Below are 14,855 nucleotides of genomic sequence, written 5' to 3' on the forward strand. Positions count from 1 at the left end.
GGCTCCCGTATGGCTTGTATGCTGTAAGAAAGTCACTTCACTGTCTGGAAACCCTGGAAGCCTGAAGCACATTTCCACATAATTCAACCCATAGAAAGCCTTCACTTTTTCCTCACTGATTGGAATATTTCAAACGAACATGCTCTCTTTGGCCAAAGTTGTACCGCAGTTTCCTTGACGCTCCATTTTTCTGGTCACATATCCAAAGAGACTTAGTGCTCCTTATACACGGGCTTAAGTATCCACATGCTGTGCAATTCACTGGGAAAATCTCCCAGGGCTTAACCTGGTCTGTGTCCTGTTTTCTAAGTTAGAAAACAATTATCCAGCTTTGGGCTGAAATTAGTGCCCAGTCTGGCATTAATTTTTTCCTTCTTCTTCTTTTTTAATGGAGAGGTTATGGTAGATTTCGAAAAGTGGTCAGAGAACAAGAGCAACAGTCACTCACACTTATTGAGGACATACTATGTGTTAAGCTGTGTGAAATAGTTCTCACTTAAACCCTTTGGCAATCTAAGGCCAACAACATGGAAGTCTGAGAATTTAACTTCCTTGCCCAGCGTCTCTTAACTGGAAATCAGCAGAGTCGGGATTCTAAGAGTCTAAGTTCAGTGGATGCTGGAGCTCCTCGCCTCTTTGTCTTACCTATAAGTAATGGGCACAAGTTTATTAGTAGTAAATAGGATGCTGGAAACAATAGAAAAATTATAGGCTTGACTATGCGTTCCTTTTCATGTTGGAAAGAAAGATGCTGAGGGACCAGCTTGTCTTCTGTCCCACTTTGACCCATCCACTGGCCTCCTGAATTTTCTCTTCTCTTGACTCCCCAATTCTCTTTGTCTCTTTCCAGAAGAACACAAACTCCTCTAGGACCCTTACTGAAAATTCATAGACTTTCCACAAGTTTCAATAACTAGCTGTGGCTTCTTTTTTAATACTCATGGGTAGGCAGGTCCTGGAGTGCTTTAAAAGCCCCCTAATTTTGCCAGCAGACTGAAGAAGGGAAATTCAAGTCACTGGAGACAAAGGGGCAAAGCCACGAGTTTGGCGGCAGAGGGAAAGAAATGGTGTGTGACCAGGACTTAAGCCGGCTGTGTTGGCTCTGGATGACAGTATACTCCTGCTCCAAGGCCCTTAATTGGCTGATACAGTGATTGCTTTGGCCAAGGGTCCAATTAATACCCAACATTTGAGGATTGGTTTTCCAACCCCAGTTGGATGAGTTTCTTGGCAAAAAAGGGTAACCACTGTAAATTAAATTCACTTCCTTAACTGTGCACCCACTCTATAATGTAAGGATATCACTCTGTCTGGTTAATTCCAGACATGGCTCTGTGAGCAGATGGGGAATTCGGATTTTCAAATTTGAAAAAAAAAAAAAAAAAGCATAAGTGAGTGTAAGTTTTAGGCAGTTACCTTGGTACTCCATCTTCTGGAAAATATACTAAATCCCACTATGGTAGAAGGCAGAGCTGCAAAAGTCAAGCAGGGCTGAGCCTGGAGTTTGTGCTTGTGAGAATGCTCCGACCAATCATCTGCTACGACAGGCTATGGATCTGTTGAAATCACCACTGAGCCAGAAAACGGAGTCACTCAGCTCCCTTGTGTTGCAAGCGATAGAAGATACCAACGCAGTGGTCTTAGCCCAGAGGGGCTACTACTGTACATTCTAGAACTTGGCAACGGCAGACTTGGAGCTGTGGGTTCAGATCCTGACTCTGAAATTTACTTAGGTGCATGTACCTGATTCAGTTGCTTAATCTAATTTGTAAAGCAGGGATGATAACTGTCCTTTCAGCTGGGTTGCAAGGATTACGTTGGAGGATAAATGTAAACGCATAAAGGTGTTCAATTAGTGCTGGCTCCCTTCCCTTAATACCACGGACGGCTGCCCCTGCTCCGTCTGAGATACTCATGTGCCTTGGTATGTTACACTACCTTGGAGAGCCACATACAGCCTGACGTCTGGTTTCTAACTAGCAGCCACATAATAGCAAATTTCTAGTAAAACAAGCTTATCATCATAGCAGATGGGTTGTCTTAGAGCCCGAATGTCAATGTTCTTACTCTCCTCAAATGTATGATGGGCTGCCCACCCATTCCTGCTTCTCTTTACAAGGTTTGCCTTGGCTTTTTTTTTTTTTCCTTTTTCTCTTGTTTACCAGATGGAATGAAGTCTGTTTGTCAAAACATCCTGTCCCTCTGTTTACTTTGACCTGATTTTGAAAGCAGCAAGTCACTTTATTTGGGCTGCTGGAAAGAGCACTAAACCAGATGTTGAGGTGACTGGGATTTCTGGAAGACATTCTTTTCTCTGATGAGACACGTGATGCATGAAGTAGGAGCCTCTGGCAGGAAGCCACAGGCCCTACTGCAGCACACGTGCTCACTCACGTCATTGACCTCACGTTTCCCATCATTGTCCAGAGGGCCAGCTACTTCAGGATCTGACTGCTAATCGTACTTTTGTGTGTTACCCAGACTAACCTGGCTTCCCTTGGTTGTGTCTGTGGGTGGGCAATTCGGTAGCTGAGGGCAGAAGCTCCTGATTATAGGGAACCTACCAAGCCCTGGAGTTTGTCAAATGGTCCAGTCCAGGTCTGTGTCATTTGGGAAGGCAAGGAAAAATAAAATAAGACAAAAACAGAGAGAGAGGCAAACCATAAGAGACTCTTAACTACAGGGAACAAACTGAGGGTTGCTGGAGGGGAGGTGGGTGGGGGATGGGGTAACTGGGTGATGGGCATTAAGGAGGGCACGTGATGTGACGAACACTGGGTGTTATACGTAACTGATGAATCACTAAACTCTACCCCTGAAACTAATAATACACTGTATGTTAACCAACTTGAATTTAAATAAAATTTTTAAAAAAAGAAAACTCACTGAAGACTCTTTACTTTTATTCTTGACTTCTTAAGTGATCAGTGTAGAGAGAGATCGGGATGTTTTTCAAGAGTCATTACCAACCCTGGCCTCATCTTAGGACAGGCGCTCTCTGCTGTAAAGTGTTGTCAGTAGACAGCCACCTCTGGGTGTCCTGTGTAAGTGATGAGCCCGGCAGTCTTTGCTTGCCCCTCCGTTCACTGGCTGATTAGCTGGAGCAAACTGTGACTCTTCAGGGAGCAAAAGGAGCATTTTACTTTGCGTCCCAGATGTGGGTCTTCATAAAACTGAGCCAAGTGGAATGAAAGGCATTTATTCATGCATTGATGCATTTAATTAGCCATTATTAGCTGAGCATCTATTATGTGCCAGATACTGTGGGCACCATGGAGAGAAGGGCGAATAAGACACAGTCCTTACTGGGGCCTGGGGTTGGTGGGCAGGGACAGACAAAGAGGCAACTATGATAAAACTTGTAATGCAGTATGTCAGGGTAAGCGTTGGGTGCCATAATAGCTCCCTGGGAGTTGGGGGGAACCTCCCAAGAAGAAGCAGTACCTTGGCATAGACCTGAAGGATGAGTGGAAGCTGGTTGTCAAAGGGGTGGCTGGGGGGAGATGTGCATAATGCAAGGGGGTTTACAGGTGAGAACTCCAGACAGAGCAGAGGCTCTGAGGAGCCTGGGAGATGCTTGGGGCTTCTGCAGAGGCCGATTCAGGGCAGGATATGGACTCGGTCTGGTAAGGGCCTCTGTAGTCAGATTGGACACTGGGCTCCAGAGCTGCCACTTCTAGCATTAGTGGAGCTGCATTTCCCTGTCATTGTCCCCAAACTTCAAAAGTGTCTGAAGCAGTGAGATATTCTAGATTAGTCTTTTGATGGTATGGATTTGGCCCTGTTCTATTCTTCAGAAAGAGTAGTCTTTTCCATAGAAGACCCAGAGTCTCCCTGGTAAGACCAGAGTTATGGAGAGAACAGGGCTCCCCATAGACCAGAAATCTCTGGGGTCACTGCAGAACTTCTAAGACATGCAGGCTGATTTTATAGTCCTGTCCTGGTCTCACAGATACAGCGGTGCAATCTCATAGCTAGAATCTGTCTTTTTGTGTAGGTGAATAGGGTGTGGGCTAATCTACCTGACGCGTCTAGATTTTCTTGCTTGCTGTATACCACTGACATCTTTTACCTTCAACCAATTTTCAGTGAATGCAAGGGTGACCAATTATCTCAATTTGCCTGGGGTTGAGGGAGTTCTCCAGATGCCAGACGTTCAGGGCTAAAATCAAGAAAATTCTGAGTAAGCCAGAATGAATTTGTCCCCCCAAGAATGCTGACCTTGTGCCAAGATCTTCTGTGTTATGTGATCACATTTACCCTTTAAAGCAGAGCTTTGAGGTGGCTGCTATTATCTCAATTTTAAAGAATTTGTAAATAAGAGGTGAAGTGAGTTTCCCAAGCCTCCTTATCCAGTGATAGAGCTTGGATTTAATTTAGGTTGCCTGCTTAGTTATCGACGGCTGCATAAGAAATCATTCCAAAACTTGCTGGCTTGAGTCAACACTAAAGGGTTGTTAATTCATAGTTTCTCTGCACCAGAAATTCAAGAGCATCTTAGCTGGAGGGTTCTGGCGCACGGTCTTCCATGAGGCTGCAGTCCCGACGTCAGCAGGGGCTGCCTGATCTGAGAGCTTGACTGAAGCTGGAAGGTCTGCTTCCAAGCTGGCTCCCTCGCATGGCTGCTGGCGGGAGACCTCCGTTTCTCTCCACGCGGCTCTGCTGTCCCGCTGCTGGAGTGTCTTCACAACATGGCAGTTGGGTTCCCCTCAAGATGAGCCACCCAAAGAGAGAAAGGGAGAAGCCACAAGGCCTTTGGTTGCCTCGCCTAGGAATCATGTGCTGGAAGATTATCATTTCTGGAAGATCCTATTAGTTTTCCAGGCCAGCCCTGCTGCGTATGGCGGGGGACCACACAGAAGGTGAGGACCTAGGGCATCCAGAAGCTGGCTATCACAGCCAGGGTGTGTTTCACAATTCCACAGCCGCCTCCACCTGAAGTGGGCATTTGAGAGGAGTTTGTGGGCTGAGACATTGAAAATGCATACCTGTGCGCGCACACGCACACACACATGCGCGGACATTCATTAGGTATAAATACTATTATGTTCATACTCCAGTGAGTGTACTTTCCAGGTAATCAGAGCCTTGGTAGGCTAAATATTTATCCTAATGATGTTTGATTACAGTAAATATTTTTTAGTCTGTCACTGATAGACACAATTATATACAGAATTTATATATCCCAGGATAATTACAAATATATATACCATTACCTGGAATTCGAATCAGGGAAATGGTGGGGAAGGTAGAGAGGCCAAAAGCCCGTGGATGCCAACAACAATGCTGGATGGCAGGTACATGGGGAATACTTGGAGCAAATTTTGCCCAGTCCCGGCACAGTGCAGCCGGGTGGTCTGTATTAATTTAAAGGGCCTGGAAACCCATACTTTTAGGACCCTAGCTACTTCATTTGTATAACAGACGAAGATAGCAGCACTGTGTTTTCAACCCCATAGAGCTGTTGTAAAAAACAAACATGAGAAACCGTACGAGAAAAAGCTTGGAAAAGCATAAGGTCTTAGACGAGTGGAAGGTGTTACCGTCACCAACATCTGAGCTGTTATCTCTGGAAGTGTGCCAAGACCTCCCACAGGGCAGGGTTGGCGCTCCCAGAACCACGCACGACTGCTGCTTTGCAGCCCCTGTGAGCCCTTCTTTGAGGAGCGTTAGCCCCATGTTTTGCTCCAGTTGTCAGACACCTTAGCCACTGTGTTTTCTTAAGCTCTGCTTCCATGTGCTGCCTGGAAGGGCATGGTTGTGCAGGGGAAGCAAGGCTGTTGGCAGGGCTCTGTCCTCATGTCTGCTTGCTCATGCCTGGATGTCAGGTCAGGTGAAGCTCGGGGTGCCCGAGGCCTGCCACTAGTGCCAGTGTGTACACAGGGCTGGCATCAGGCCGCAGAAGCCCCTGAGGAAGCAAGGACGGGTGCTTCCAAAGGCAGTAACCAAACATGCACGTAAAGCTGCGACGCTGTTTTCAGTCTTTGCCACGTTACCAAGGCCAAAACAGGAAGAGAAGTGGGTTTCTTTGACAAACATTTCTTTTTTACTCTTTTCTTATAAAATTATCCCCAACCTGTCCGAAGAGTCTGGCAGCCATTCATGTGTCGACAACACGCAGTTTTACGAGGATGGCATGAACGAATTCCCCGCTAAGCTTCTCAGCTCTGTAGAAAAGCAAGTTGCTGTTTAATGAAGTCCAGCTGCCTTCTGAGGACTCCCAAACTTTATATCTCGATGCCAGACTACTCCCCTGTAATCCAAAGAGTGGGGTGCCGGGAGAGGTTTAACAACCAGTTCTCCAAAAGGGGGCGGGGAACCCACCTTGAACTGTAGCATTTGCTGATTTCCACGTGTGTAAATATCCTAACTGGGTCCAATCGCGAGCTGCTGACGTGGTATCCCTGAAGGACGCGGAGCTCCAGGATGCCTCTGGATCCAAAGGTACTCAGCAAATGCATCCTGTATGCATTTCCTCGGAGGCAAAATGAGTATGTCAATATCAACATGTGCAGAATGGAACTAATAATCTCTCTCTCTGCCCCACGCTCAGCCTTGTCTTCTTCCAGGGTTTCCTATCTGAGCGTGTGGCATCACCTCACCACCATTTCTAACCCGTCACCACCGTCTCAGTCTGTCTATGTCTCCTTGGCCTATGTTATCATTCTTAATCACTTGGACTATGGCCAAAGGCTGCTGAGTGGTTTCCTTGCTTCTACTCATGCACACACATACATTCAACCCATCTCCTCGATCAACGCGTGATCTCTGAGAAATGCAGTTCTTCGAGCATCATTTCTCTGCCTAGACACTTTAATGGCCTCCTATCGCTCAGGATTACCATCAGAATCCTTACAGTGGCCCGCAAAGACATGGAGGCGGTTTGCCTGTCTGTTTAGTCGAATCCTCAGCTTTTCTGGCCCCGTGCTCGTTGCTCCGTCTGCCCTGGCCACGCTGGCTGTCTTTCCGTTCCTCAAACATGCCAAGCCCTTTACCAACTCAGGCCTTTGGACAAAGTGTTCTTTTTGCCGGGAATTACTTGGTCTGACCAACTTTTTATTCTATAATCTCAGCTAAAGGTTTGTAAAAAGGCCATCTCAGATCTTCCAATTTGAAAAGATCCCTCAATTTTTCTCTTCCGTAGCATCTGGTTCTTGGTTGACACTCCCAACAGCAGTGTATGAAAGTCCCATTTGCTTCACATTCGAGCCAACCCTCGATATTATCAAACTGCAGAATTTTTGACAATATGCTGTAATGGTATCTCCTTGTAAACTTAGGCATTTAAAAATATGTTTATTGACCATTTGGATTTCCTGCTGTGCATGATGCCAGTTCAAGTTGGTTGCCCATTTTTCTATTGGGTTTTCTTGTTTTTATTAACTGTTAGTAAGCTCATTTTATATATGATAGTAGAGTTTGTGGGTTAAATGTGTTGCAAGTATTTTCTTCCATTCTTTGCCTTATTTTCTCAACTTGTCAAGTGTCTTTTGATGAAAACAAATTTTTGAATTTGAGGTCATCAAATATTTTATATTTCTTTTCATTGCTACAACTTTTTGTAATTTTAAGAAATTCTGCTCATTTAAGGGTCTGTTGAGCTAAACTCTTGCATTTTTTTCTAAAAAGATAATTATTTTCTCTTTATTCCTGAATAAATAATTTGACTAGGTAAAGAATTTTAGGATGATAGCAATTTTCTTTCAGTATAGTTAAAGGAATTTTCACTCTTTTTTGCTTTCATTATGACTGATAAGAAGTCAGGCTTCAATACAATCCCCTTCCTTCAAAAGTTTCTTTTTTCCCCGGGCTTACATTCGAAATATTCTCTTTGTCTTTGCCGTTGGATTTCTTTTTGTTTATCTCACAATCGATTGGGCTCCCTTCGTCTGAGGGTTTGGTCTTTCGACTAGTCCGAAAATTTCTCATTCATTGTCTTTTGGTTATTGTCTCTTCTTTCTTCTCTCTTATCTCCTACAGAACTCCAGTAAAACAGAAGTGACAGCTTTTCATCCTCCCTTCCATCTCTTTGTTTCTCTGAGTTCCATTTTGAATAATTTCTTCATATCTTTCTCTCAGTTTAGTAATTTTTTGTTTAGTTCCTCTTAATCTGCTGTTTAACATACTGACTGAAGTTTTAAACTGAGTTATTGCAATTTTCATTTTTAGAAGTTCTACTTTAAAATTCGATTCTCTTTACAATGTGCTTTGTCGTTTTAGACACCCTAAAAGAATAAAACACTTATTAAAACATTAAAATACCTGTTTTAAATTCTGTTTGTTAATTTCCACATTTACAATCTTTACCTGACCTATTCTGATATCTATCTATCTAACACAGAGATGTGCCATCTACATTTGTCTTCAAGGAAAGAGTTGATGCCCTGCTGTGAGAAGAAATGAGGTCAACAGGCAGCCTCCATTTGCAGAGAGCTGTCTCACCGAGGGCCATGCCCTACCCAAAGTAGCCTGCCTGGAGACTGAGTGAGGGTATCGAGGTCTGAGCATTTTGGCCCAGTGTAGGACAGCTCTGATGGACAATATTCTCACGAGTGCTTTCTGCTGGGGTTGGACCAGGTTTTGTCAGAGCTACATAGCAGTTCAACTTTCTCCTTCTGCATAATCTTGGTTTCTCTCTCTCTTCTTCATAAACATTTTGTATCTGAAGTTCTGACCTGGCAGCTGCTTTCACAAAACCCAAACTACAATGAGTGTGTGTGTTCTGCTGCTTCTTACTCATGGTACCTCATCTCCTTCTGTGTTTATGTTTCTTGAAACTTTATCTGTTGGAATTCTTTGAGACTTGTTTTGAGGTTAAGTTCCTTTTGCGAATGTATGAGATTTCTTCTATCAGTTGCCCGAGGGCATGACCAACTTGGGACCAGTTTAAGTTAAATTGTCTGTCTGTGTTTTTTTTAAACCACAAATGTAGTGTGTATTGTTTGCTAACCCATGTGAGTGGAAATGACAGTTATGAGTTAAATAATAGGAGTGTTCAAAATGGGCATGTTTCTTACTTTCCCTTTCTATGCTGGGTTTGTTTCCCGTTTACTCATATACTAAGTAGACATTATAGGCCCCACCTTATGTAGTATTTCTCCACCTTGGGTGGGCTGAAGTCTTAATTTCCTGTTTCTCATGCCACTGTGTAGCTCTCCAGTGGAAATGAAAGGTCATCAGAGTTCAGTACATAGTTTCAGGGTGAAGGCTGGTTTGGATCTTGCTTACTTTCTCCATGGTTCCAGGCTCAATGTTTCACTTTGGAGCTGGAAACTCATGGTTACAAGTTTCAAAGTAAGATAGACTCCTTACTTTACTGCCAGGAGGCTGATTCATTAAATTGTTATTTTCTTTTGTTTCATATTTATCCAGACTTCACTTATTTCCTTTTCTGAACAGGGAGGCTGAGTCATTTAAGGTTTCTAGTCCACCATACTGGTGGAAATAAATGTCTGGAGTCATGTTCTAAAAGGACCTTACGTAAGAGGGCTTCCAGTAGGGTCAATAGGACCCCACCAGAGAGAGTTTGCATTGACTGCACAGTCAGGAACAAAGGGAAGTTGAAAGTGGCTAAACAGAGAAAGTAGGAGGTTATTCGTGAGATATTCACAGTTACGAAGAATGTCTCTGAAGAATCCACAAATGGCTTCCTAGAAGAAGAGTTCTGAATGAACCCAAAGACCAGTGGTAGTATGAGAAGATGAAGACACTATCTGTCAAATAAGATCTTCCCAGCTCTGCCTTTCCTCTTTCCCTTATGCTTTATTTGATGAAGGAGCAGAAGTGGAAGCATTAACCTTGGAAACAGAAAAAAGAGACACCTCACCCCAAGGCCTCAGGACACAGCTGGGAGAGGGGAGCAGCTTTAAATGGAACCCATGATTACTACAGGAACAAATAGGACACAATTGTTAGAAGGTGACTATTCTTGTTTATTTCTTACAATTCAATGTGAGCAGATAAACCAAGGTGTTTGCCCAGTATTCCACCCAGGCAAGGACAAGCACAAACTCCACAGAACAGTTTGGAATGAAGGGGGGTAGAGAATAAAGATATTTTCTAGCAGAACCTGGTGAGTCTGCTCTTTTAACATAGAAACTGCCTAAACTTCATACTAGAATACCGAGTAGTTAGAAGGAAAGCGGGGTTAAGGTGTTGTTGTTGTTTAGATAAGAAGGGTTTGAATGCACATATATGTTGTTGGGATTGAGCCAATAGAGAAGGAGGCATTGAAGAGAAAGGGAGGAGGGGGATAATTATGAGGGACAGGGATCAGATCTAGAGCACAGGTGAAGGTATTAACCTTTGATGAAGAAGAGGGTGATCTAATTTTATAAGGAAGGAAGAGGAGGAGTGAATATGCTTGTAAGTTGAATCTGTATGTTCTTTCCATGGAGGAAATTTGAGGGATTTCTAATTTCTAATTTGATGACTTCTTTTCTCTCTGAAGTAGGGCCAGGGATGCTTTTTGAGAGTGAATGAAGGCCCAAGCAATGGGGTGATGAGTTTTAGGCAAGTGTGAGAAAGGGCAAGTAGGATGGTAGAGTCCACTCTTGGCCCAACAAAAGCTGGAAATCGCTAATTATAGAGGAATTCATCTGTGCCATGGCACGGTATCGTCCGACAGCATAACCAGCTTGGATGCAGGGCAGGAAGGGCACAACTGAACGGTCCCTGTGCAGAACAGACTAAACATTTCTAGGGTCCAGAATGTGCAGTCTTTTGCATAAACTCTCTTTCTCCCTGTCTAAGGAAAACACTCTTGCATTTCTCTACTCTCACAATATTACATTACTTCCACACTTTACCTTCGACACCAAATGTGTGGATTTTCCACACATCACGCAATTCCTGGGGGGTGTCTCACAATTTAATTCTGACACTATGCATCACATCTCACAAGTGGTTAAGGGCTCAATCCCACAGAACTCAGTCCCACTCTGCCCCTGGCATTTCAGGTGCCAATCTCAAGGCCCCTGTACTTCTGACCAACTGGCTATAAACTGGGGCTCCCACAACCCCTTCACTGGGTTCAATGGTTTGCTACAGTGGCTCACAGAACTCAGGGAAACACTTACACTTACCGGTTTATTATAAAAAGATATGATAAAGGATGCAGATGGAAGAGATGTGTAGGGCAAGGTGTGGGGGAAGAAATAAGGGTAGGGTGCCCCCTCCAGGCATGCCACCTTCCCAATACCTCTGCATGTTCAGCAGCCTGGAAGCTCTCAGAACCTCTTACTGTTGGGATTTTTATGGAGGCTTCTTTATGTAGGCATGATCTGTTGTTACTTAGTATCGAGCCTCTCTTCCTTTCCCAGAGAATAGGGGGGTAGGGCTGAAAGCTTCTAGTCATGGTTGGGTCTTTCTGGTGACTAGGCCCCATCTGAAGCTACTCAGGAGCCCATTAGAACAAAAGATATTCCTATCACCCAGGAAATGTCAAGGGATTTAGAAACTCTGTGTCAGGAACCAGGGACAGAGACCAATGTATATATTTTCTATTATCTCACATCCTCCCTTTCCCTCTTTCCTTACACAATTTCTCAATTTTGAGACTCATTCTTCTGATTTAAGTTTTATTTCAATCAGATATTTGTTTTTCTTAATTACATTCCAGCACTGTGATTTGATGGAGCATGTTTCTCAGTCTTTCTCTCTAAGATGAACACATAACACTTCTGAGAATGCATGATTTCTGAGCATGACAAGAATGTTCCAGTAAGTAATCATTCCTGCTAACTTCAACCTCAAAGATTAGTAATCTTAAAATTTGGGTACATCCCACAATAACTTTCTATATGTTGACTATAGTGTAGGAAACAAGACTAAAGACTAAATAAAATGCTTGATGGTAATACTGTAACAAACTTTTGCATTCATCAGACTCACGCGGGTCCTGATGGATTTATAAGAACCCAGACTGCTGGATCCTGTTCGTAGAGTTTCTTACTCAGTTGATCTGGGACAGAGCCAGAGAATATGAATATGAATTTCTCCCAAGTTCCCAGGTGGTACCATTAGTCTGGGGATCATACTGTGTGAAATAATGAGACAGGTGATAATAAATCTTCACAATAATAATCAGGTAGTATTCATCTTTGATCTAAACACATGTACTCAAAGGAAAGCTTATTTATTTATTTGAGAGAGAGAGAGAGAGAGCACGCACTGGGGGAGGCGCAGACGTTGAGGGAGAAGCAGACTCCCTGCTGACCAGGGGAGCCCAACTTGGGGCTCGGTGCCAGGACCCTGAGGTCATGACCTGAGCCAAAGTCAGATGCTTAACCAACTGAGCCACCCAGGCGCCTCAAAGGCAACTTTCAAAGGAACTTTATCCAAAGGAAGTCATTTTTCTGGATCCTTCAATTTCTTGAAGAAGTGTTCTGCTCATTTATTTCTGTGTTGCACTTATTTAATCAAGTCCACAAAAAAAAGAGGAAACAAGGGGATCTTGGACCCTAAAGATATGAAGGATGCCCTTAGAATTGTGCCATCCCAGCCTCCTGGACACAAAGATAGATGAAGAATAGCTAGTGGGTTTTTGCTGACCTCTCTTTGTTAATATTACAGATTTTAATATTTGATGAAAATAAATGTTACAATATCCCAGTGACCCAAATCAACCAAAGACATGTCAATTTAGCACCATTTTGATATTGACAATAAAATGATTAAGGTCACAAAAAATCAAAACACATAAAAATTTCCAAAGCCAATGATCCAGAGAATTTCTGAAGTAACGGACCAAGCACAACTGTAACAGGGTACCTGGGAAGGTAATTTGGGTACAAGTTCCTTGGAACTGCCTATGTTTTGTCTTTGGTCTCAAAACTCACGTTTATAATCAAAGATATTCTAAGATGGTGACCCTAGCTTTTTTTGCTAAATGAGTGAAATAGGTACTTTAGAAAGAATTAGAATACAAATAAGAGTAAAAATGGAGAGGCAAATAATTGCATGGAATTAAGTCTTTGATAAACTATTTTGGGTGTAAATGCATTGATCTGTTTTATATTCATTGTAATAATGTGTCCCTTTTTATGTGCTTAAAGGATTGAAAAAAGTTATACCCATGAAATCTTTGGAAGAGTCTGATTAATTTTTGATATCAATCATTTGTTTAAATGTTCATGTTCAGAGGAGTCAAATTTGTTAAATTTACAACATTATATTTAATATTTAGCAATTCAGCTTTTTATTTAGTAATTAAGTTTATGGAAATAGTACATAAAATATTTTTTAAAAATCGATAGACAATAAAAAAGTACAAACAGTGATGAGAATATATTCCCTTCCACGTATGAGCCACTGAGATACTGGAGAATTTTCAGCATTGAACAGGTTGGCCAGTTGAGGAGCGGACAAATTTCTTCTATGGAGAAAAGGGTGCTATTTATTGAATACAGAATATAGTACATTTTCTATTTATCAGGAGATTTCTTTCTCTCTTGACAAATTTTTGTTGCTGTGATACTCTGCCTTGTCTATACCTTGACATAGCTCACTGCTGAATTTGTAATTCTTTTCTTTTTGCACAAAGGGCATTATTACTTATTACCTGTGAGCATTTTTCAATTCCATGAGAGAATAAATGAGCTGCACGGTCCCTGGAATCTTGTAAAGGCATTTGGCCTGGAAGATGTTCCTTGCCTGTGTGCCAATAACAATGGGTTATAGGGACAACTTTCAGTTAGTCCAAAATGAGCAACTTGAACCTTTACTATTTAATTTCTGCTCAATTATTCAAAATTGGCTCAACTTTAGTCAGAGGATGAAGTTTACAAAAAGGAATTTCCACGTCCGAGAAAGGAACTATGAACACTAAAAGGTTCACAGTGTAAAAAGAAAAGGAAAAAAAAAATTCTATGTTACAACAGATTTTATTAATTGTCAATTATTATTTTTAAATATTTAATATAGTCTCCTAGCTTATCAACCTGTATCAAGTCACTGAATTCACACACTCATTCTGGGAAGCCAGTTGGCAGGCAAACGTGGAAATTGCTGGCTCATAGCTGGTGAGAAAACCAACAGATAGATGGTAATTTTCTTCTGTTTTATTTTCCTCTTTCTCCTCTCCCTTTTCTTGCCTCTTGCCTTTCTCTCCATTTACCCGCTTTCTTTTTTGGCTATTGAAGATTTATTGCCTTTCAGTACTTACAGATGATGTTTTCATAGGCTCTAATGAGGTCCCAGCAGTTTTTAACAATAACAGGACATTACTGTTTCTAAGATATATTATGTGTTTTCCCTCATCTTTCTCCCTTGAATGAAAAGCTTAGAAGTATGTTAACCCCCAATTCCCTTTCCTTTACTATGATAAATGGTGTAGTTACTTAATAGGGCTAAATACTTTGCTATGACTTTTATAATACTCATTTGAATAAAATCTTAAAAAGAAGAGCATTTATGTGTTTTTGATGCACTTTCTGGTTGAGGACCTGAGCACGTGCAAAACACCTGTTTCTTAGCGGCCTTGGAAGTCCTCTCCAAAGCCATCTTTGCTAGTTATGCATCCTGGAGCTGGTTTTCTGCGACATTTCCCAATCTTCTTGGAGAGCTGTAAGGGTGATGATCCCCGTATCCGCCGCCCCCACAACCCTCCACCCCCGGTTGCGATTCTGCCTCCAAACCCGTCTGACCCTATGTGAGTCTGCGGCGGGCTCTCCCTCCGCCGAGCTGGCTGGGCCAGTCCGAGAGATCTCCAACAGCTGTCTCAGTGCGACGCTCGGCCATGAAGATATTTTTTTTAATGTCTTTTTATTATATTATGTTAGTCGCCGTACAGTACATCCCTGGTTTCTGATGCAAATTTCGATGATTCATTAGTTGCGTATAACACCCAGTGCACC

This window comes from Ursus arctos, unplaced genomic scaffold (genome assembly GCF_023065955.2).
Source record: "Ursus arctos isolate Adak ecotype North America unplaced genomic scaffold, UrsArc2.0 scaffold_31, whole genome shotgun sequence".
Classification (NCBI taxonomy): Eukaryota; Metazoa; Chordata; class Mammalia; order Carnivora; family Ursidae; genus Ursus; species Ursus arctos.